Source organism: Haematobia irritans, chromosome 4 (genome assembly GCF_050003625.1).
Source record: "Haematobia irritans isolate KBUSLIRL chromosome 4, ASM5000362v1, whole genome shotgun sequence".
NCBI classification, from domain to species: Eukaryota; Metazoa; Arthropoda; class Insecta; order Diptera; family Muscidae; genus Haematobia; species Haematobia irritans.
Genome location: NC_134400.1, coordinates 164792551 through 164817178, shown reverse-complemented (window position 1 = coordinate 164817178; position 24628 = coordinate 164792551).

Below are 24628 nucleotides of genomic sequence, written 5' to 3'. Positions count from 1 at the left end.
TTCATTATCTGTACTCTCTCTCTCTGTCGCTCTCTGAATAAAATATCAAAACATATATATGTTTACTCGAAATTTGTAAATTTATATATTTTTACATTCACACATATTATTTTTATGAAACATTCATGTCCCAAACATAATATATTCTAACATATTAACATATGTGTCCCAAACATTTATTGTTAGTTTGAGAACATTACATGTTTTCACTTAAATATATTGTGTTTAAAAATTGTGCCCGAAACACATTTTGTTTATATCGGAACATATGAAAAACATATTTTTCTAACAATGTACTTTTTAATTTACTCGCCCGACTTTCTACTCTGCTCATTTGTTTTAGTTCATTTTAAATTTGAAAAAATGAAGGAAAATATATTTTCAACCAACTTGTAGTTTCCCAGGGTGTAAAACAGGGTTGCCTATTAAGTCCTACGTTATTTTCTATATATTTAAATGATCTTCCCGATTCTTTACCATGCGGTATCTCGGTATGTGATAGATTTATAAAAGTTTTGATGTATGCAGATGATATCGTCCTTTTATCTGATTCACAGGAAGATTTACAGTGCATGATCGATGCACTTTACTCTTATTGTTGCGTTTGGGGGTTGGAACTTAACCTTGATAAGTCGAAGGTTATGGTTTTTAGGAAAGGTTCAAGGATAAGTAGTAATTTGTGTTGGCATTACGGGGGGCGTATTATTCAGCAAGTAAATGAATACAAATATTTAGGTTTTAATTTGACTTTTAACCTCTCAAACTCTAAACATCTTGAACTTAAACTTGTTTCGGCGAAGACTGCTATAAATGCAAACTGGCTGGGATATCTCTATAACCCTAAAATTAATCTTGACAATAAATTGAAAGTCTTCAACTCAACTGCGAGGTCAATATTATTCTATGGCGCACAATTTTGGGGTTTTCAACGCTATGAACAGGTTGAAAAGTTACTACGCTTCTTCCTCAAGAAGATTCTATATTTACCCACGAATACTCCCAATTACATTCTGCACTTGGAGACAGGATGGCCTACCCTTTATATAAGTACACTCCAACTACATTTTGATTATATCAGGAAAGTATTTAGCCTTAGTATGGACAGATTACCGCGAGTGCTTGCGGAGGAAACGGTTCGGCGTGGCACATACTGGTACTCTCACTGGTCTACTCTGTGTCAACAAATTGGTATCTCTTTGAATTTTGGGCAGTGGAGATCTGATTTAGCAAACCTTCATTCGTATGTGATAGACTATGTGAGATCAAGGGAATACGATGGTTTTGTGAGCAGCGCTAGGAGCTCTAGATCCCACGATCTATATCCTCTATTGCAATATGGTATTAGTCCCTATTTTTCGAATGACAGGTCAATACGCCTTATGAGCACTATTATGAAGGCCAGAGGTGGACTATTAGACTTGAACGCACGTACTTTTTCAAACTGATTCAAATGACCGTTGTACAATTTGTAATCTTGGTGAAGCAGAGAACACATTTCATTTTCTAGGGGTATGCCCCATTTTTGGAGGGTACCGGCATCACTTCCTTGGCAAAAGATCACTCTCACTTGAAGAAGTTCTCGAACTACTGAACAGCTCCGATCACTTGTACGTTTACAAATATATAACCAGTTGTATGAAATATAGATCACTTCTAATCTCAGAATATTTATAATTTCCATCCCATCTATTCACATAAAGTTTGGTATTGTACCCTTTTAACAAATATCCATTTTGAATATATTATAAGTCTTCTTTCTATTCGAGCCAATCAGACACACAACATATATTGTTATGTCTTATTATGATTTAATTTAATTAATTTTATTTTTATTTTTATTTACCTTAATTGAATTAACTTAAATAAATCATATACATACATACATACATATTTTCAAATAAAAACAACAAAGCTCCATACATCTTTATTCCTCAATCCCATAAATCTTGATTTATTTCTTTATGGTATTTGCTTTGAAAATTGATAGCGAGCAAAACTAATTTTCTTGGAAATGAAAACGTAGTGATAAACAAATTAATTTAATCAATTAATTATTTAAATAGAAACGTAATAGGAAATATTAATTTTGAATTAGATTTTTTTCGGATTTGAATAACACATGAATTGAATATTAATTGAATCCGTTTCCAAATTCAATGATGTCTTTAATTTAGAATTTTTTTGTGTGTATGTATTACCTTTTTAGTCGATATTCTTCACATATAACCCATTTAAACTTTAGTCTCCTATTTACAAGCCATTCTATTTTCTGACCTGACGCACTTCGATGTAAAAAAAAATAAACAAAAACATTATGAAGTATCAATTAAAACAATTAATTTGTAATGATCTTAATGATCAATTTACAGCTTTACATCTATCATAAATATTTAAATTAATTCATCTATCGTATTTTTAGCAGTTAGTTGTTTCGAGCAATTAAAATCATTGTACTTGCGAAAGCATTAGAGGCCATGATACATGTTTGAGTTGTTATAAAACTATAAATGCAAGGTTAAAAATTCTACTTAATTTCTTTCTATGATGACCCGATCATTAGAAGTCGAGAACAAAGCAAAGTTATTTAATTATACAATTTTAGGTATTGTAATATTTATGTATTAATTATTTTCCCATTCTGGACTAGACTAAATTGACGTAATATTTTTGTTCTTTTTGAGAAATTTGTAATATTATTTGAATTATCTTTAATTGTGGGTTTACTAAAAAGTATATCGATTCTTTGAAACGCGCCATATTTAATTTGGAGCGATAAGGTAAAACTTTATTTGGGTTTTCTAGTACACACAGTGTTCCCTAAAGAGGAAAATATAATACACTACTGTAGTATATGGAGAGAATTTCTTTAGAATCGAAATTTTAAATAGACAAAATACCCTTTTGCCTTCGTTAAGAAGACAATGCTATTTAGACAATGTATCTCTCTGTTGACAAAAAGAAATCAGAAATCTGACGTAAAAAATAATGAATTTCACCTTAAAAAAAAAGTATACATCGAACTTCGCTATAGTAGCACTCTCTATAATAAATTTATTTTACATTGTTATTTTCTTACATATATTTTCTATTGGTTTCTATTTCTAATGCATATTTATACAAAAATTTTAAATGTACTTTTTCAAAAAAAAAAACAAGTAAGGAAAGTCTAAAGTCGGGCGGGGCCTGCACCACTTTGTAGATCTAAATTTTCGATACCATACCGTCAAATGTGTTGGAGGCTATATTAAAAGGTTTGTCCCAAACACATACATTTAAATATCACTCGATCTGGACAGAATTTGATAGACTTCTATAAAATCTATAGACCCAAAATTTAAGTCGGCTTATGCACTAGGGTGGAACACAATGTTAGTAAAAAATATGGGAAACATTTACATCTGAAGCATTTTTAAGGAAACTTCGCAAAAGTTTATTTATGATTTATCACTCGATATATATGTATTAGAAGTTTAGGAAAATTAGTCATTTTTACAACTAAGCAGTGGCGATTTTACAAGGAAAATGTTGGTATTTTGACCATTTTTGTCGAAATATATCTAAATATGAACCAATTTCAACCAAATTTTGCACGCATAGCTACAATGCTAATTCTACTCCCTGTGCAAAATTTCAAATAAATCGGATTAAAAAAATTGGCCACTGTGGTCATATGAGTGTAAATGGAGCGAACGATATATATGGGAGCTATATCTAAATCTGAACCGATTTCAATAAAATTTGGCACACTTAACTACACTACTAATTGTACTCCTAGTGCAAAATTTCAACCAAATTGGGGTAAAACTCTGGCTTCTGGGACCGTATTAGTCCATATCGGGCGAAATATATATGGGAGCTATATCTAAATCTGAACCGATTTCTTCCAAAATCAATACGGTTCTATTCTGAGCCAAAACACATACTTGTGCCAAATTTGAAGTCGATTGGACTAAAACTGCGACCTAGACTTTGATTACAAAAATGTGCTAACGAACAGACGAACATGGCTACTCAGGAGCCCACCCTGAGCATTTTTGCCAAAGACACCATGTGTGGCATATGCACTAACTTATAATGCCCTGTTCCACAGTGTGGCGCAGGGTATAAAACAACAACAATCCGGAAATGAAGTAAAATATAAAAGATTCCCCATAAGAATATAACAAACAAAATGCTTCTGTGCACACACTGAAAAAAAAAAAAAAAAATATATATATATATATATATATATATATATATATATATATATATATATATATATATATATATATATATATATATATATATATATTTATATATATATATATATATATATATATATATATATATATATATTTATATATATATATATATATATATATATATATATATATATATATATATATATATATATATATATATATATATATATATATATATATATATATATATATATATATATATATATATATATATATATATATATATATATATATATATATATATATATATATATATATATATATATATATATATATATATATATATATATATATATATATATATATATATAAAATTTTATTCCCACAGAAAAATTTGTAAAATTTTTTTTCTATAGAAGAATTTGTCAAAATTTTAGTTCTATAGAAAAATTTCTCAAAATTGTATTTCTAACGCTAAATTTATCTTATTTTTATTGGAAAAAATTTATTTGCTTGTAGCTACATTTTATTATTTTTATCGAAATTTTCCAAAGCTTAATGAAATCTTAATTTTTTTTTAAAGGGTGATACGTTCAAAATTTGGTCAAGGGAATACGCGTGTAAATCGGTGAAATCGTTTATTTCAAAATCAAATTAAATTTCTTTTTCAAGTTCAATTAGTATAAAATTCGGGAAAAATATTCAGTTAGGCTTTCGCTTTTCCAAATCCGAATTGCCGGGCCTCATGCTTGACACCTGCCATCAGATTTTGTACAGCCACCTTGTCCACCTTCTTCGCCGCAGAAAGCCAGTTTGCCTTGAACTGCTGCTCGTCCTTAGCAGGTCTTCTTTAGGTTCCGCTTGACAATAGCCCAGTATTTCTCAATTGGGCGGAGCTCTGGGGTGTTGGGAGGGTTCTTGTCCTTGGGAACCACCTGCACGTTGTTGGCGGCGTACCACTCCATGGCCTTTTTACCGTAATGGCAAGATGCCAAATCCGGCCAAAACAGTATGGAACAACCGTGTTTTTTCAGGAAAGGCAGCAGACGTTTATTCAAACACTCTTTCACGTAAATTTCTTGGTTGACAGTCCCGGAAGCTATGAAAATGCCACAGGTACAGATGGCTTGCCAAACCAGATATTTCTTTGCGAACTTTGACAGTTTTATGTGCTTGAAAATATCTGCTACCTTTCACCTTCCTTTTGCCGTATAAAACTCCTGTCCCTGAAGCTGCTTGTAGTCGGCTTTGACGTAGGTTTCGTCGCCCATTACCACGCAGTCAAACTTCGTCAGCATCGTCGTGTACAGCCTCCGGGATCGCGCTTTGGCCGTCGTATTTTGTTTATCATCGCGATTTGGAGTCACTACCTTCTTGTAAGTCGATAGTCCGGCTCGTTTTTCGGCTCGATGCACGGTTGTAGACGATACACCCAGCTTATTTGCGGCATCTCGGAGAGAGAGGTTAGGGTTTCTTTGTCGTCCCAGCGGCTTCCGATTTTCGATTTCCCAACGATCCAGACTTCCTGGCTGTCGACAAACGTTCCCCAAACACTTTAATTACATTTGTAACGGTTGATTTGGCAACTTTTAGCGATTTTGCCAGCTTTGAGTGCGAGTAGCTCGGATTTTCGCGATGCGCGAGCAAAATTTTGATACGCTGCTCTTCTTGCTTGGACGGCATTTTGACAACTGAAGAGTGAATTCCAAAATCAAAGTAGGAGCAACTTCTACACACACACCTTCAAAATGAGGGGTGGTCAGGTTTTTTAAATGCAAAATTGAAAGAAATACGTCAAGTTTATATTGACCAAATTTTGACCGTATCACCCTTTAGAGAAAATCGTGTCAAAATTTTATTTTGTGTGTAGTTTGTATTTTGTCTAAAATTGTGTTTCTATAGAAAATTTTGTCAACATTTTATTGAAATTTTTTTCAAAATTCCATTTCTATTGAAAAATATTGTCAACATTTCATTTCTATAGCAAATTTTGTCAAAATTTCATTTCTAAAGCAAATTTTGTCAAAATTTCATTTCTAAAGCAAATTTTGTCAAAAATTTATTTCATATTTTGTCAAAACCCCTTTGCAATACCATCCGACCTACATCTATAACAGCTAATTGTACCAAGTATCAACTCGATCGTTTGTTTCGTTCGAAAGTTAGCTTGATTTCAACATGCGGGTATGAGATGTACTACAAACGGAATGACAATGATAGTATACCCCCCCTTGTTCACTATTACCGCAAATTAGTTATAAGCCAATTCCAAATCAAGAAAATTTGTTGGGACCTCAATCATTATAACCTGGGCACTTTATAGACATGTCCGACAATACCACCCAGCAAAATAATTTGAAAGTTGTTCTAAAGGCACAACTTTAAAAACATTTCCAAAAATGTTCACCTAAATATGTTCTCTATTTAAACTACACAGGAATTTCTTTTAGTCCAATTTTTTATAACTCGCTCTTTTCATATTTCTAATGGGTAATTTTAACTTTTTTTTGTTTCAAATAGGCTTAAAGCAGAGTAAGAATTATTAAAATGGCACAAATCAATTAAATTTTGTCGAAAAGAATGTTAAATCCGTTCTAGAAAAAATTCGAATTTTTGAAAATATTTCAGGTAAAACGTTACAGATGTGCGTTACAATGCATTAAAAATCATAAAAAATTATAAAGATTATTTATTTGGCAAAATATCACAAAATTTTCTTAATGCACATCCAAAATAATGAATTCGGATCACACCGTAAGAAGTGATGCTAATTCAATGTAACGGCTGCTGAAATGGTGGACATCCGTCTTATTTCAAGCCCATGTTAAATGCATCGCTTCTGCATCCGGATACAAAAAGAACATTTTCACCACTTTTTTGGCGACGGTGGACATATGTTTCTTATTAATATTCATTGTATTGAATAACAATCGGCAACATGTTGCATTTATACGGCTCTAACATAATTATGACAAATGACAGTGGAAGATACGCATATTTTGTAGCATACTTTAGGGAGAAGTTGATTTAAGATGACCAGTGTATCGATGTATAAACAATGTTATAAGTGGGGTGATATAACATGAAAATGGTTTCTGCTTGTTTTTATACCCTCCACCATATTAACTTTGTCATTCCGTTTATAACACATCGAAATATTGCTCTAAGACTCCATAAAGTATATGTATTCTGGATCGTGGTGAAATTCTGTGTCGATCTAAGCATTTCCGTCCGTCTGTTGAAATCACGCTAAATTCCGAAGGAAACAAGCTATCGACTTGAAACTAGACAAATGGGCCATATCGGTCCACTTTTACGTATAGCCCTCATATAAACTGACCCCAGATTTGGCTTGCGAAGCCTCTAAGATAAGCATATTTCATCCGATATGGCTGAAATTTGGTACGTGGTGTTAGTATATGGTATCTAACAATCATGCAAAAATTGGTCCATATCGGCCCATAATTATATATAGACCCCATATAAACCGATCCCCAGATTTGTGTTAGTTAGTGTTAGTGTTAGTATATAGTCTCTAACAACCAAGCTTAATTAGTCCACATCGACCCATAATTATATATATCCCCCAGACCTCCGGAGCCTCTTGGAGGAGCAAAACTCATCCGATCCGGTTAAAATTTGGAATGTGGTTTTAGTATATGGTGTTTAACAACCATGCAAAACATGGTGTATATCGGTCCATAATTATATATAGTCCCCATATAAACCGATCCCCAGATTGGTCTTGCGAATTTTATCCCATCCGGCTGAAATTTGGTACATGGTGTTAGTATATGGTCTCTAACAACCAGGGCTGTGGAGTCGAGCCAATTTTGCTCGACTCCGACTCCAGCATTTTTCATCAGCTCGACTCCGACTCCGGGTAATATAACTAAATCTCATTTTAATACCACCAATTTTGTAGTTCTATTGTGGGAGTACCGTAAGTGGATCGATATAAAGTATCGTATTTATTTATCTGTTCCAAAAAGGTCTTAATTTCACATTAGATGCCAATTGAACTCTATATTTCAAATTTAGGGCAATGTTTAATAAATAAAATAATTATATAAATACCCATCATAATATGAGAAGATACCAAGAGTATATGCATTTATTTGTGGATTAAAATTATTGATACTATCTCAAATCCTTTAAATTTGTTGCGAGCTATATAAAGGTTTATATTCCCATATGCATGAATTTGAATCTGAATCGATTTAGACAAAATTGTATATACTTCTACAAAATCAATGTACTTGAAATGTAAATCTAACGTTATGGGACGTAACACAATTTTAACAAAAAATAAAAATGCAAGGAAAGTCTAAAGTCGGGCGGGTCGATTATAATATACTCTGCACAACTTTGTATTTAGATCTACATTTTGATAACATCTCAAATCAGACTTCTACGAAATATTTATAATTGTTTAGACAATTTCGCAAAAATGGATTTATGATTCATTTATTAAAAAATTTGAAAATTTGAGTAATTTCTACAAATTTTCGACTTAGCAGTGAGTATCAGTGAGCATACAATTTTGGAATTTTGGAAAAATTTTTGTCTAGTAAATAAAATGTTGCAAAATTTTATTTCTATATAATTTTCTACAGAAACAAAAATTTGACTAAATTTTCTATAGAAATAAAATTTTGACTAAATTTTATGTAGAAAAAAATATTTCTATAGTAATAAAATTTTGAATACATTTTTTATAGCAGTGAGTATTAGTGAGCATCAGTAAGAAAAAAAAATGGAGAAAATTTGTTATAGAAATAAAATTTTGACTTAAATTTTTATAGAAATAAAATTATCAATAGAAATAAACTTTTGAAAAAAAATTATGTAGCAAACAAAAAATATTCTATAAAAACAAAATTTGGACTAAATTTTTTGACTATACTTTATAAATAAGAAAAAAATATTTCTATAGTAATAAAATTTTGAATACATTTTTTATAGCAGTGAGTATCAGTGAGAATCAGTAAGAAAAAAATTTGACAATTTTTTCTTATAGAAATAAAATTTTGAAAAAATTATCAATAAAAATACAATTTTAGAAAAATTTTTGTGTAGTAAATAAAATTCTGCAAAATATTCTACAGAAAAAAAAATTTTGACAAAATTTTCTATAGAAATAAAATTTTGACAAAATTTTCTATAAAAATAAAATTTTGACCAAATTTCCTAATAAAAAAATCTATTACCATAAAATTTTGGCAAAATTTTCTATGGAAATAAAATGTTGACCAAATTTTCTAATAAAAAAATCTATTACTATAAAATTTTGGCAAAATTTTCTATAGAAATAAAATTTTGACTTAAATTTTTATAGAAATAAAATTATCAATAGGAATAAACTTTTGGAAAAATTTTTGTGTAACAAACAAAATTTTGCAAAATTTTCTATAGAAATAAAATTTTGCAAAATATTCTATAGAAACAAAATTTTGACTCAATTTTCTATAGAAATAAAATTTTGACTAAATTTTCTATAGAAAATAATATTTCTATAGTAATAAAATTTTGAATAAATTTTTTGTAAAAATAAAATTTTGACAAAATTTGCTATAGAAATAAAATTTTGACAAAATTTTTTATAGAAATAATATTTTGACAAAGTTTTCTATAAAAAACAACTTTGAAAAAATTTTCTGTCAATATTCCACATATGTATATGGCCTTAAAATAAAATTAAAAAAAAAAAAAATAATTTCGATTGTTCAAAATTTTTCAAATAAATTGATATGGGCATTAAAATGGATCGATCCAGCCCATCTGCTAGTCTAACATTCTAGGAAACATAAAAAGATAGCCGTAATTGGAAGTTGATTTTCATTTACAATCATGCTGTACATTGATCGAATGAATAACGCAATGAAAACTAATTTGCGTAAAAATTTGCTTAGTTACAAAAATGTGAAGTGTTTTAAAAAAATTGTTTAAGCCGGAGTTTTTACGACTCCGACTCCGGCTCCACAGCCCTGCTAACAACCATGCAAAAATTCGTGTATATCGGTTCATAATTATATATAGTCCCATATAAACCGATCGCCAGATTTGGCTTGCGAATTTCATCCGATCCGGTTGAAATTTGGTACATGGTGTTAGTATATGGTCTCTAACAACCATGCACAAATTGGTCCACATCGGTCCATAATTATATATAGCCCCCATATAAACCGATCCCCAGATTTGGCTTGCGGAGCCTCTAAAAGAAGCAAAACTCATCTGATCCGGCTGAAATTTGGTACATAGTCTCTAACAACCAAGTAAAAATTGGTCCAAATCGATCCATAATTATATATAGGCCCCATATGAACCGATCCCCAGATTTGACCTCTGGAGCCTCTTGGAGTACTAACTTTCATCAGAGCCGGTTGAAATTTGGTACGTGGTGTAAGTATTTAGTTTTTAAAAACCATGCAAAAACTCGTCCATATCAGTCCAGATTTAACATAACCTCCGGAGACTCTTGGAGGAACAAAATTCATCCGATTCGGTTGAAATTTTTACATTGTGCTAGTATATGGCCGCTGACAACCATGCCAAAATTGGTCCATATTGGTCTGTAGTTATATACAGCCCCCAGATAAACCTATCCCCAATCACACAAAAAGAGGTCCATATAGGTTCTTAATTGTATATAGCCCCCTTATAAAGCGACCCCCATATTTCAATTCGGCTCTCTAATTACCGCTCAAAACTTCATATCCGTTGGTAATTATTTATACACTTCCTTACATACCATATACAGGGTAAAGAACTGACTTATATACGTTTTTAATCGGTTTTTTTAATACCCTCCAATATAGGATGGGGGTATATTAACTTTGTCATTCCGTTTGTAACACATCGAAATATTGGTCTAAGACTCCATAAAGTATATATATTCTGGGTCGTGCTGAAATTCTGAGTTGATTTAGCTATGTCCGTCCGTCCGTCTGTGGAAATCACACTAACTTTGGTATGTGGTGTTAGTATAGGGTCTCTAACAACCATGCAAAAATTGGTTCATATCGGTCCATAAATATATATACGTTTTACCCTAAAATTTTTTGTTTAATTGGTGGATTTTTGTGAAGAATTTCAATATAAAGTGTATATTGCTTTTTCATCGCTGATCGCCAACAATAAGTAACATCTAAAGTTCACCTTATACGGTCGGATAAACCCTGCGACACAACACGTTGCGGCGACAAATCCGATTGTATAAGGTCGTGTTCGGCTGTCGCGGGGACGTGTTGGCATAAAATCAAAACAACTTTGATTTTTTCTGGTTGGGTGGTACAAATCATTGAGTGTAAGGGGATGTTCGACAAACATTATCAAAGACAAATTTATTTTTACATTAAAAACAGGCATTTCTGCAATGAAATTAATGATGGATCGCCAATTCTGGTTGAAAATTAAAGAAATATATAAATCTAAACCAGTATTGTGGCAAAGACGTGGAAAAATTCCACTTCCAATCAATGGGAAACCAGGCGACAAGTATTTTAAATTCATCAAGTAATTTGTAATATATTAAATGTGGATTACTTCAGGAATCATTGTTTTGACACATATACCAGGATTTTTTTTATTATTTTCTTCCATTTTTTCAGTAAAAAATGGTTTCACCCATAAATCTTCGTACAACTTTATTGTTTGTTTTTGCTTCTTCTTATTTTTTCATGTTGTCATCACATTTGTTCGTGCAGTGTAAGGGCAAAACTTGAACGAACACACAACAAATAGACGAACCTCGGTCGGAGTGTTTATCCGACCGTCTAAGGTCCGCTTAAAGCATACCGATTTTTTTCGATTTTCGATAACTTGTAGTAAGCGATTATTATTGTTTGAACACACTGTTCATCTAACATGAATTTCTCCCTAAAATATGCTACAAAATATGGAATAACTGCATAATTACCAATGCCAATGATCATAATTACAGAGTTAAACATGTTGCATCAACAAGTTGCTAAACATAGTTGTGCATAAGCAGCATAAACAATAAGCATGTGGTAGTCGAATTAGAAATTAGGAAAATTAAAATTTTAACTTGTTTATATAAACCTGGAATACAATCAATGTTAAACAAGTATATATGGCCGTAAGATCGGCCAGGCCGAATCTTACACTTGTCGGTATCTTTGATATTCTTAATATTGTCTTCTAAATTGAAAGTTAGACAAACAAGGCAGATGAAACCTATATAATACAGTTCTTGACCAGTGTACCTATATATGGAAGTCTATAAATAATTACGAACTGATATGAACTAATTTATGCATGGTTTTTAGAGGCCATATACTAACTCAACGTACAAAATTGTAATCGAATTGAATGAAATTTGCTCGTCCAAGAGGCTCTTGAGTTAAAATCGGTTTATATGGGAGCTATATATGATTATGGACCGATATGGATGAATTTATGCATGATTTTTGCAGGCCATATATTTTTAGACAACGTACAAAATTTAAACCTGATCGGCAGTATTGCCAGTATTGGGGATGTTTCCCCAAATTGGGGATATTTTTTCGTGAATGGGGATGACATTTTTGAGTTGAGGACTTAGGGATTTGTTGGGGAATTTAAATTAGGATATTTATGTGGGGATTTTGCAATAATTTATTTTGGGGTCCCAAGTGCTAATTTAAGCTAGGTTAAGACATTTTTCTATAATTGTGAAATAATTTTGTGGGTATCAAGCCTGTTGTCGGTGTTCATCACTGATTTGGACAATATATTCAATAATTACAGAAATGATGAAGATGGCCCATCTTCATATGAATCTTCCAACCAATTTTATTGATTGAGTACTTGGAAATACATGTTCGACCATAAATACATGGCCTCGAACTCCTATTTTAATTTTTCGAACATTTGGAAGACAGTCGCCGGTTTCCTGGTGTGGATTTGGAAATCTTGATATTATTGCATATGACAATAAATTTTATATTTTTTCCAATTTTTAAATCTCATTACCAATATTTCACCGCAGAGCCTATTTCTTTACTTAAAAAAATTGTCAAGAATATATTGAGGAATTTTGTGAGGATTTTTGATTTAAATTGGAGACTTTTGGGGACGAAAGCGTCATAATTTGGGGAGAAGAGCCAGAAAAATACTGGCAACACTGCTGATAGTCAAATCTGGGGATCGGGTTTTATGGATGTTATCTATAATTAAGGACCGATATAGACCAATGTATGCATTGTTGGTAGAGGCCATATACTAACTCAACGTACACAATTTTAATCGAATTGAATGAAATTTGCTCCTCCAAGAGGCTCCGGAGGTCAAATCTGGGGATCGGTTTATATGGGACCTATATAATTATGGACCAATTTTTGCTTGAATATTACACCACGTAACAAATTTCAACCGAATCGGATGAAATTTGCTCCTTCAAGAGGGGCATTGGTTGATATATATAATTATGGACCGATACCGATATGGACAAATTTTTGTATGACTGTTAGGGACGATATATTAACCCCACGTACCAAATTTTAATCGAACCGGATAAAATTTGCTTCTCCAAAAGGTTCCGGAGGTCAAATCTGGGGGTCGGTTTATACGGGGGCTATATATAATTACACAGTGCAAAAAAAAACAAGTATATACAGCACTAAGTTCGGCTGGGCCGAATCTTAAATACCCACCACCATGAACCAAATATTAGGGTTTCCTTTGAAATTTCAGGAGGGCTTGAGGACTTGGGGACACTTCCCAAAGATAAATTTAAAGATTTCACCTATGAAGACTATATCAGATTCTGGATTTATAAGAACCATTTTTGTTTGAGTTTTAGAGGAATCATTAACATCTCTTGTAAGTGTGCAAGAAAATTATAAAATAACGTCTTGATTTGAAATCTTAAATCTGTAGAAGTAAAATCTGGAAATTTTACATTGAGTTTCAAGCAATTTTCATGATCAGTGCACCTTCTACACCCTCAAGAAGTGAAGTCGGTCTATATGGAGGCATTACCAAATGCACCGATAAAAACTTAATCCGATACACGTTTTTGTGAGCGTAAAATACCAGAATATTTACAATTTCAGGCAAATCAGATAAAACCTACTGTTTCTAGAAACCCAAGGAGTTAAATCGGGAGATCGTTCTTATGGGGTCTATACTAAAATATGGACCGATACTCACCGTTTTCGGCACACCTCTTTATGACCCGAAAATACCTATAGATTTCCAATTTCAGGTAAATTGAATAAAAACTGCGGTTTCTATAAGCCAAAGAAGTAAAATCGGGAGATAGGTCTATATGGGGGCATTACCAAAATATGGACCGATACTCACAATTTTTGGCACACCTCTTTATGGTCATAAAATACCTCTAGATTTCAAATTTCATGCAAATTGGATAAAAACTACGATTTCTGTAAGCCAAAGACCCCAAATCGGGAGGTCGTTTTATATGGGGACCATACCAAAACATGGACCGATACTCACAATTTTTGGCACACGTATTTGTGGTCCTACAATACCTCTAGATTTCCAATTTCAAGTAAATTGAATAAAAACTGCGGTTTCTATAAGCCCAAGAAGTAAAATCGGGAGATCGGTCTATATGGGGGCTATACCAAAACATGGACCGATACTCACCATTTTTGGCACACCTCTTTATGGTCATAAAATACCTCTAGATTTCAATTTTCAGGCAAATTGGATAAAAACTACGATTTCTATAAGCCCAAGACCCCAAATCGGGATGTCGGTTTATATGGGGACTATATCAAAACCTGGGCCGATATAGCCCATCTTCGAACTTGACCTGCCTGCAGACAAAAGACGAGTTTGTGCAAAATTTCAGCACGATTGCTTCATTATTGAAGACTGTAGCGTGATTACAACAGACAGACAGACAGACAGACAGACAGACAGACAGACAGACGGACATCGTTATATCGTCTTAGAATTTCTCCCTGATCAAGAATATATATACTTTATATAGTCGGAAATCGATATTTCGATGCGTTACAAACGGAATGACAAACTTATTATACCCCCGTCACCATTCTATGGTGGTGGGTATAAAAAAAACAAAAAATCACTTATCCTAGCCGAAAGTAGTCGATGAGAGAAGAAAAGTAATGTCTTGATTTTGCTAGATTGGTTGCCGTTCGTCTTTTATAAGCCTCTAAAATTTCGCCGCCAGATTCGTTTTTGAGCACTTTTCCCAATTTTCGTATGACCATAGCTCGAAAAATGCAGTGAATTCATTTTTTAGGTATTCAGCAAAGTTGTAGCTCTTGAAAAATGCTGAATATATTAAGTAAGAAAATTTTCATCTTCATGCTCAAAATCGCAAAAATGTCGAAAAAATTACCACTTTATCACCGATTTTTTTTCCGTTTTTCTACTACAGCTCTTGCTTGAACTATTGAAAATTTTACTAAATAGTTGAGGACCATATACTAACACCACGTACCAAATTTCAACCGGATCGGATAAAATTTGTTTCTCTAAGAGGTTCCGAAAGCCAAATCTGGGGATCCATTAATATGGGGGCTATGCGTAAAAGTGGTCCGATATGACCCATTTGCAATACCATGCGAACTACATGGATAACAACTACTTGTGCCAAGTTTGAAGTCGATAGCTTATTTTGTTCGGAAGATAGCGTGATTTCAACAGGCGGACGCAAGAACACAGCTAGACGGACAGACATAGCTTGATATTGGTCTTAGACCAATATTTCGATGTGTTTCAAACGGAATGAAAAAGTTTACATACCCCTCATCGTGTGGTGGAGGGTAAAAAAATATGATATTAATTTCAGTGATATTTTATTATACTGTTTATAAGGCTCCAAAAGCATTTGCGTCCAAGTTCATGGGGTGTAAATAAAAACGAAATCCTTTATATCTGAATCCGAACGGGCTCCACTAGATAAATTTAGAAAAATAATTGTCAGCGATATATATCAATCTATATATTCCAAGAAAGTGGAAGGAGACAAAAGTTGTTTTCATATCTACAGCATGGAAATCCTTTCACTCGGGGGCGATGGATTTTCCATCAATCCTCATTCCTTCTGGAAAGACTTAGAGATATTATTATAAAAATAGCAGTGACTCAAGATTGCTTTCAAAACGACAGCATATTTACTCGAAGGACAGATCTTTTGCGACCGTATTCCATGAACTAGTCAGCTTTATTGAAACATCACAATCTGTCAATGACCACACAAATGTGGCTTTCCTAGACAACGAACGGGCATTCAATAACATCCATCCGAGTTTGATAGTAAATGCATTATCAAGTCTAAATATTGATCAAGGTATACTGATTCAATACCAGTTTCGCGGTGGATTATCCCCTCTCAGTAACCCTGGTGACATTTCTAAGTGTGCAAAAAGGCAATAGGGACAAGTGGAAAACCCAAAAATTGTGCATTGGTTTTATACGGCAGTGTTTAGAAGTATTGTGGGTTACACCTATAATGCTATATTGTGCTGTGGTCTGATGGCCAACATTTCAGCAGTTTTAGATAAAGATCGGCAAATTTCGTAAGATAGGAACAAATTCCCTTAATGTCATATTGCATGTATTGTCTTTAACCCTAGAAAGCTTAGCCTACTGAAAGTCACGGATAAGCTAAACAAACGTCTGTGGGACGTATCATAGTTTGTCATCACGTGGACAATTTTCATGAGGGAGAGCGAAAAACTAAAAAAACGCATACGTCTCTCAGACATAGATAAGCTGTTTACAGTTAAACACATTGGCTAAACAGTCAAATACAATACCGTCTGCACGGTCAAATAATGGATTGTTGGCAGAATTCTGCATCCTTGCTTCAGGCTGTCATAAAGCATCAACAAGTCTTAATTTCTATTCCAATTGCTTGAAATGTAAAATTTTATTAGGATCAAAGAGATTGATCCCATATAAGCCGATTTATCAGTTTCATATTTTGGCCGCCTAACAGCACCCAAATAATTGGGTCTACCATTTGAAATTATAGAGACAACTGTGAATCGTATGTTTTCAATATTTCTTCCAATCAAGAGATTATTATTAGATAGTCGAATGGTCTTAATCTGCTAAACAAGGAACTAATTGACTGAAAACAAATTACAGCCTCAATTAGAGCATTAATGCAACCGGCTTTCGTGTCAAAAATTTGTTGTAATTTATATTTACTGCGTTGTTTATTTAACAATTAGAAAAAATAAATTGTTAAGTACTTTGTAGAATATGAATAAATTGGAGAAAGTATAACTGGGGAGTTCAATATATGAACGACCATTCATTTGAAATCAATATCTTCCGAAAGTCTTAAAACTTGTATCCAAATTCCAAAATTATCATAAACTTGTGTACACGCAGAGAAGGAATATGATCACCTCAAACATGTTTTAAGAGCAAAATGTTTATTTTGTATGGTGACCATGTAACATGTTTGTCACTAAAATGTTATTTTCTCGTCAAATATAACCTGCTTGCCGAAATCAGATATATGATTTCCGATAAAATAACATGGCTGCGAAAACCATGTTACATGGTCACGACCCAAAAATAACATTTTGCTCTTAAAACATGTTTGAGGTGATCATATTCCTTCTCTGGGTGTACAGTATATTGATTTATAAACCGATCCTATTCAAAATTTATCACAATTAATACTTTGCAATACTTTTTAGATTTGAAAAATATCTGACATAGGTTGGTTATAGTGGCAGCCTGTTATTTTAGACTCACTTCAGTCCACAGTGGGGAATTTTTCTCTTATCAATGAGTGCTGCTGATGAAACCACTTAAAGCAGCTTTGAAACAATCAGAAATGTCATCAACATTATTGAGAGGGAATAATCCACCGATGGTGGTGTTTAATTTTTTAACACTTTTTATTAAATTCTCATATATTTGTTTAAATCCTTCACCAAGGATAGGGATATATTAACATTGTTATTCCGTTTGTAACACATCGAAATATTAGTCTAAGACCCCTTAAAGTAGATATTTATTCTTAGTTGTGGTGAAATTCTGAGTCGATCTAGCAGTGTCCGTCCGTCAGTTGAAATCACTCCAACTTCCGAACGAAACAAGGTATTGACTTGAAACTTCGCACAAGTCGTTGCTATTTATGTAGGTTGGATGGTATTACAAATGACCCATATCGGACCATTTTTACGTATAGCTCCCATATAAACCGACTCCCAGATTTGGCTTGCGGAGATCCGATCCGGTAAAAATTTGGTAAGTGGTGTTTGTATATAGCCTCTAAAAATCCCCAGATTTGACCTACGGAGCCTCTTGGAGGAGAAAATATCATCCGATTCGTTTAAAATTTGGTAAGAGGTGTTTGTATATAGCCTCTAACAATCATGCAAAATTTTGTCCATATCGGTTCATAATTTTATATAGCCCCCATATAAACCGATCCCCAGGTTTGACCTACGGAGCCTCTTGGAGGAGAAAATTTAATCTGTTTCGGTTGAAATTAGTTCATATCGGTCCATAATTGTATATAGCCCCCATATAAACCGATTCCCAGATTTGAACTGCGGACCCTCTTGGAAGAGAAAATTACATCCGATTCGGTTGAAATTTGGTACGTGGTGGTAGTACGTGGTCTCTAATAACAACTCCAAAATATTTTCATATAGGTCCATAATTATATATAGCCCATATATAAACCGAATCTCCAGATTTGGCTTGCGCAGTTTCCTCGAGGTTAAATTTCATCCGATACGGTTTAAATTTGGTATGTGGTGTTAGTATATGGTCTCTAATAGGCATGCAAAAATTTATCCAGCCCATAATTATATAGCCCCAAATATAAACCGATACCCATATTTGATTTTCGGAGCCTGTTGGACGTGCATATAGAGGCATCCCATCCAGTTTAAATCGGATGGGTGGTGTTAATATATGGCCTCTAACAACCATGCACAAATTAGTCCCAATCGATATATAATTATATATAGGCCACATATAAACCGATCCCCAGATTTGATTTACCGCGCTTCCTGTAGGTGTAAATTTCATCCGATCCGGTTGAGATTTAGACCTCTAATAAATATTTTTTATTTTTTAAAATATTTTTTGTCTTCAATCACGAAATTAATTGATCCAATTAATTTTTAATTGAAATGTCTTCAATCACAGAAATGATGTATCAATTAAAAAATTAATTGAAAGTCAATTACAAAATTAATTGCTACTATTAATTTTTGTGGGTGATTTTTGTTTCAATTAAAAAAATGGTTAAATCAATAAAATTTTTGATTGAATATTTTTTAAAACTCAGTTTTCCTAGACGTGTTAATGAGAACCTAAATATGGGGTAGTTTTACTAATGGCGATTTCGATTGGGAAAAAAGGTGCAACATTCTCGAAATTGATTGCAACATATCAAGGACACAGTCATAGATTTTGGATCCTTTATACCTCACAATATTATAAATTAACAATAACTTTAGAATTACACTATTATTTGGGCGAAATGTCAATTAGGGAAAAAGTAGTGTAACACCAAGGCAACATATTTTTTGCGAATCGAAAACGCCCTAAGTTGTCCCGGAAAATTTGGTCTACAGATTGATGCAGGGTATAATATAGGCGTGCTGCCCGACATTAGATTTTTTCTTTCTATAAGGAATGGATGTGGATCTATAAAAATTAAGATAGATATTATTTTTTAGCAGATAACTTATGTATCTGTGGTAAGTGAAATAAATTTTAAGTAAAGTTTTCCATCTTAAGTTGTATTTACGACTTGATGTCATTTAAATGATATCACATCGAAAAATTGCGCTCAAAAAAAGTGAATCCTCTATTTCACTAAAGCCAATTTATCTTTCTTTTAGTTCATAGAATTATTATGTTTGGAGACAGCTTCCTTTACTCTAATAATTTTTTGCGTATGTTAAATGATCTAAAAAACTGGAAAAAATTATACACAACTTAAGCATAAAGTTTTACTAAACTCGTATATTTACTTATTTTTGTGATATCGGCGTGGCGTGATGCCAGCGTTTGTAATACTGTTTAGTTAAATTTTTCTAAAAGTATTAAACATTTTCTAAAATTAACAAATAGTTTTCTCCCTGGTGGGTTCACTGTTTTTTCAGTGTGGGTATTTCGAGAATCCGAGACGGAATTAAAATTAAAAATGCAATCGAGAAAATATATAATCTAAAACTTTTCTATTTATGGCGAATAACTTATTTCTATACGGTATAAACAATCACTTCATTAGTATTTCTGCAATTCATTCTATGACAACTTTAAAGAGTTGCACTACAAGATATTTTCTATATTTCAGCAACTTTTTTCGGAACCTGAAGGATAGTTCAGCAAACCAGGTTTTGTCATTTCTAACATAAGAACTTGCTTGAAATTCATATGTTTTTGTTTCTAAATTGCATAATAATTTGAAACCTACACTGATAAAACAGTGAACCCACCAGAAAGAAAAATTTTGTTTAATTTTAGAAAATTTAGATTATTTTTAGAAAATTGTAACTAAACAGTATTACAAACGCTGACATCACGTCAATATCAGAGAAAATTTTTTGGACATAATTATTTTTTGTTTTGATTTGTTAAAGAAAATTGTGTAGTTAAAAACAAGTAAGAAAAGGCTAAAGTCGGGCGGGGCCGACTATATTATACCCTTCACCACTATGTAGACCAACATTTGTGTTACCATCTCAACTACTTCAAATTTGTTGGGAGCTATATAGAGGTTTGCATTTCCACATACAAATACTTATAATGGAGATTTTTTTTTGTAATTCTACAAAATCTCTAGAATTAAAATTTAAATCGGCTAACGCCCTGGGATGAAACACAATGTTAATAAAAACAAGTATATACAGCAGAAGTTCGGCCGGGCCGAATCTTGAATACCCACCACCATGAACAAAATATTAGGGTTTCCTTTGAAATTTAAGGAGGGCTTGAGAACATTTCCGGAAGATAAATTTAAAGATTTCACCTATGAGGACTATATCCGATTCTGGATTTATAAGAACCATTTTTGTTTGAGTTTTAGAGGAATTATTAACATCTCTTGTAAGTGTGCAAGAAAATTATAAAATAACGTCCAGATTTGAAATCTTAAATCTGTAGATTTTCACCCGAGAAGTAAAATTTAGAAATTTTACATTGATTTTCAAGCAATTTTCATAAACCCAAGGAGTTAAATTGGAAATCGTTCTTATGGGGGCTATACTAAAATATGGAGCGATACTCACCGTTTTCGGCACACCTCTTTATGGTCCGAAAATACCTCTAGATTTCCAATTTCAGGCAAATAGGATAAAAACTTCGGATTCTAGAAGCCCAAGAAGTAAAATCGGGAAATCGGTCTATTGGGGGCTATACCAAAATATGGACCGATGGTTAGGTTATGTTAGGTTAGGTTATGTGGCAGCCCGATGTATCAGGCTCACTTAGACTATTCAGTCCATTGTGATACCACAGTGGTGAGCTTCTCTCTTATCACTGAGTGCTGCCCGATTCCATGTTAAGCTCAATGACAAGGGACCTCCTTTTTATAGCCGAGTCCGACCGGCGTTCCACATTCCAGTGAAACCACTTAGAGAAGTTTTGAAACCCTCAGAAATGTCACCAGCATTACTGAGGTGGGATAATACACCGCTGAAAAACTTTTTGGTGTTCGGTCGTAGCAGGAATCGAACCCCCGACCTTGTGTATGCAAGGCGTGCATGCTAACCATTGCACCACGGTGGCTCCCAAAATATGGGCCGATACTCACCATTTTCGGCACACCTATTTATGGTCCTAAAATACATCTAGATTTCGAATTTCAGGCAAATTGGATAAAAACTACGGTTTCTATAAGCCCAAGACCCCAAATCGGGAGGTCGGTTTATATGGGAACCATACCAAAACATGGACCGATGCTCACCATTTTTTGCACACCTCTTTACGGTTCTAAAGTACCTCTCGATTTCCAAATTCAGATAAATTGGATAAAAACTGCGGTTTCTATAAGCCCAAGAAGTAAAATAGGGAGATCGGTCTATATGGGGGCTATACCAAAACATGGAGCGATACTCACAATTTTTGGCACACATATTTGTGGTCCTACAATACCTCTAGATTTCCAATTTTAGGCAAATTGGATAAAAACTACGATTTCTATGAGCCCAACACCCCAAATCGGGAGGTCGGTTTATATGGGGACTATATCAAAACCTGGACCGATATAGCCCATCTTCGAACTTGACCTGCCTGCAGACAAAAGACGAATTTGTGCAAAATTTCAGCACGATTGTTTCATTATTGAAGACTGTAGCATGATTACAACAGACAGACAGACAGCCAGACAGACAGACGGACATCGTTATATCGTCTTAGAATTTCTCCCTGATCAAGAATGTATATACTTTATATAGTCGGAAATCGATATTTCGATGTGTTACAAACGGAATGACAAACTTATTATACCCCCGTCACCATTCTATTGTGGTGGGTATACAAATATGGGAAATATAGCGATTTTACTAGGATATTGGTTAGATCTCGCTAAGATATGTGATCAAGTGTGGGTTGTGATATATTATTTGGCCAAGTCGAGCGAGATTTATATAAAGCCTCCATATTTTTCGCAATATCTTAATCATATCCTACACACTGTAATGCCAGACTTTCCACAGAACAGTTGAGTTTTAAATAAGGCTCCAATTATTTACAACTCAACCGTTCTGTGGAAAGTCTGGCATTACAGTGTGTAGGACAAGGATTATTATACCCTGTACCACAGTAGTGGTGAAAACCTTTATGCTTCTTTTGTGTATAATTAGTTCCTTTAACTAACGTACGACAAAATATTTGAGGAAACTTTCTCCAAATTTCGTAAACTAAAATAAAGTTAAATTGGCTTTAGTGAAATAGAGGGTTCACTTTTTTTGAGTGTAAATACTACAGTTTAATAGATGGTATTATTAGAACCATTAAATGATCTCATGAGTTAACTAATTCAGTAAAACAACGTTATATTTTCCATTTTAGATATACAGTCGAATGCGTTTGAAACGAACAGAGTTTCGGGCCCCAATGAATTTCCTCGAATTCCATAATTGCGTTTATAACAAATACGATTATAACGAATTTAGTTTGTAAGCGAACAATATTTGTGGTCCCATATTATGTTTATAATGTTTTGTCCTTACTGTCTTTTATATATGGTAAAATTCAGAAAATTTTAATTTAATAGTAAGACAAAGAATTTTTGTGTATCGTAATGTGAAAATTAGGTCCCTCTCTATAAAAGCATTTTTGGATGTACATTACGGGTAATGACTTAGGAAGAACTTCCGAATTTTTTGCTGGGATATGAAAAATTTCCAAAAAAAAGTTCAGATTTTGATATAGGTTCCGTACCAAATCCACGTGTTAACGTCGTTTAATCGGGCTCAAATTTTGGCTATCCCAATATCTGGAAAAGGGGATTCGTTTTGTGGGGTTAAGGCGAATGCTCCTAGTGGCACCAGGTCGCGTTTTCGAAGCTAAAGGCTGGCGTAACTCGGTTTGACTCAGCGACAAGCGGCACGTGGTAACGTCTTTTAATCGGGATGAAATAATTCTTCAAAAAAGTGTATTTTTGCTTTTAGCGATATAAAAATTCCTTTGAAAATAATAATTTGCGGGCTAATTATAAATTAATTCATTAAAAAGAATTCCTTTGGTTTTAGAGATTCATTTGATTTGAAAAAGGTTTCACTTGATTTGGAAAAGGTTTCATTTGATTTCAAAAAGGTTTCATTTCATTTTAAAAAGGTTTCATTTGATTTTAAAAAGGTTTCATTTGAAGTGCAAATGCTATATATAGCGCCGAGATAAACCTATCCCAAGATTTTACTTCTTGAGCGTCCTGGATAAGCAAATTTCTTCTGATCTCGCTAAAATTTGGTACTAGTCACACAAAAATTTGGCATATCGGTTCATATTTAGATATCGCTTCATATATAGACCCCATACAAACCGACACGTATATTTCAGTTCTGGCCTAAAAATTGGGGCAAAGTAGATTTTAGTTGAAAAACGTCTCCGGTTTTTAGAAATTACGCTCCCCCTCAGCTACGCTACTGATCCCCTGTACGCAAACAAGTTCAATTCAATGACATTGTGATGCCATTTCACAGCCGGTATAATTTGCATCCTTTGTGAAGAAATTCAAACACTTTACTCTATTTTATTGACATAACTCAAAAAAAGCCTGTTCTATTTTGCTACAAATAGTTCTAAAGTATTTGTTTTTTTCGATTTGGGGTTTTTTATTATTGAACATTTCACCAACAATTTCTTAAGTGAAATTTATGCTTTGTGCCGAGCAATAATGTTAAGAGTTGTTGGAACAAAATATTATCAGTTAAACCACTTTTTCTTGTAGGCAAAAATCATAAAAAATAGCCGAAATATATGCAACTTTTGCTTGTGGTCATAAGAATATGCAA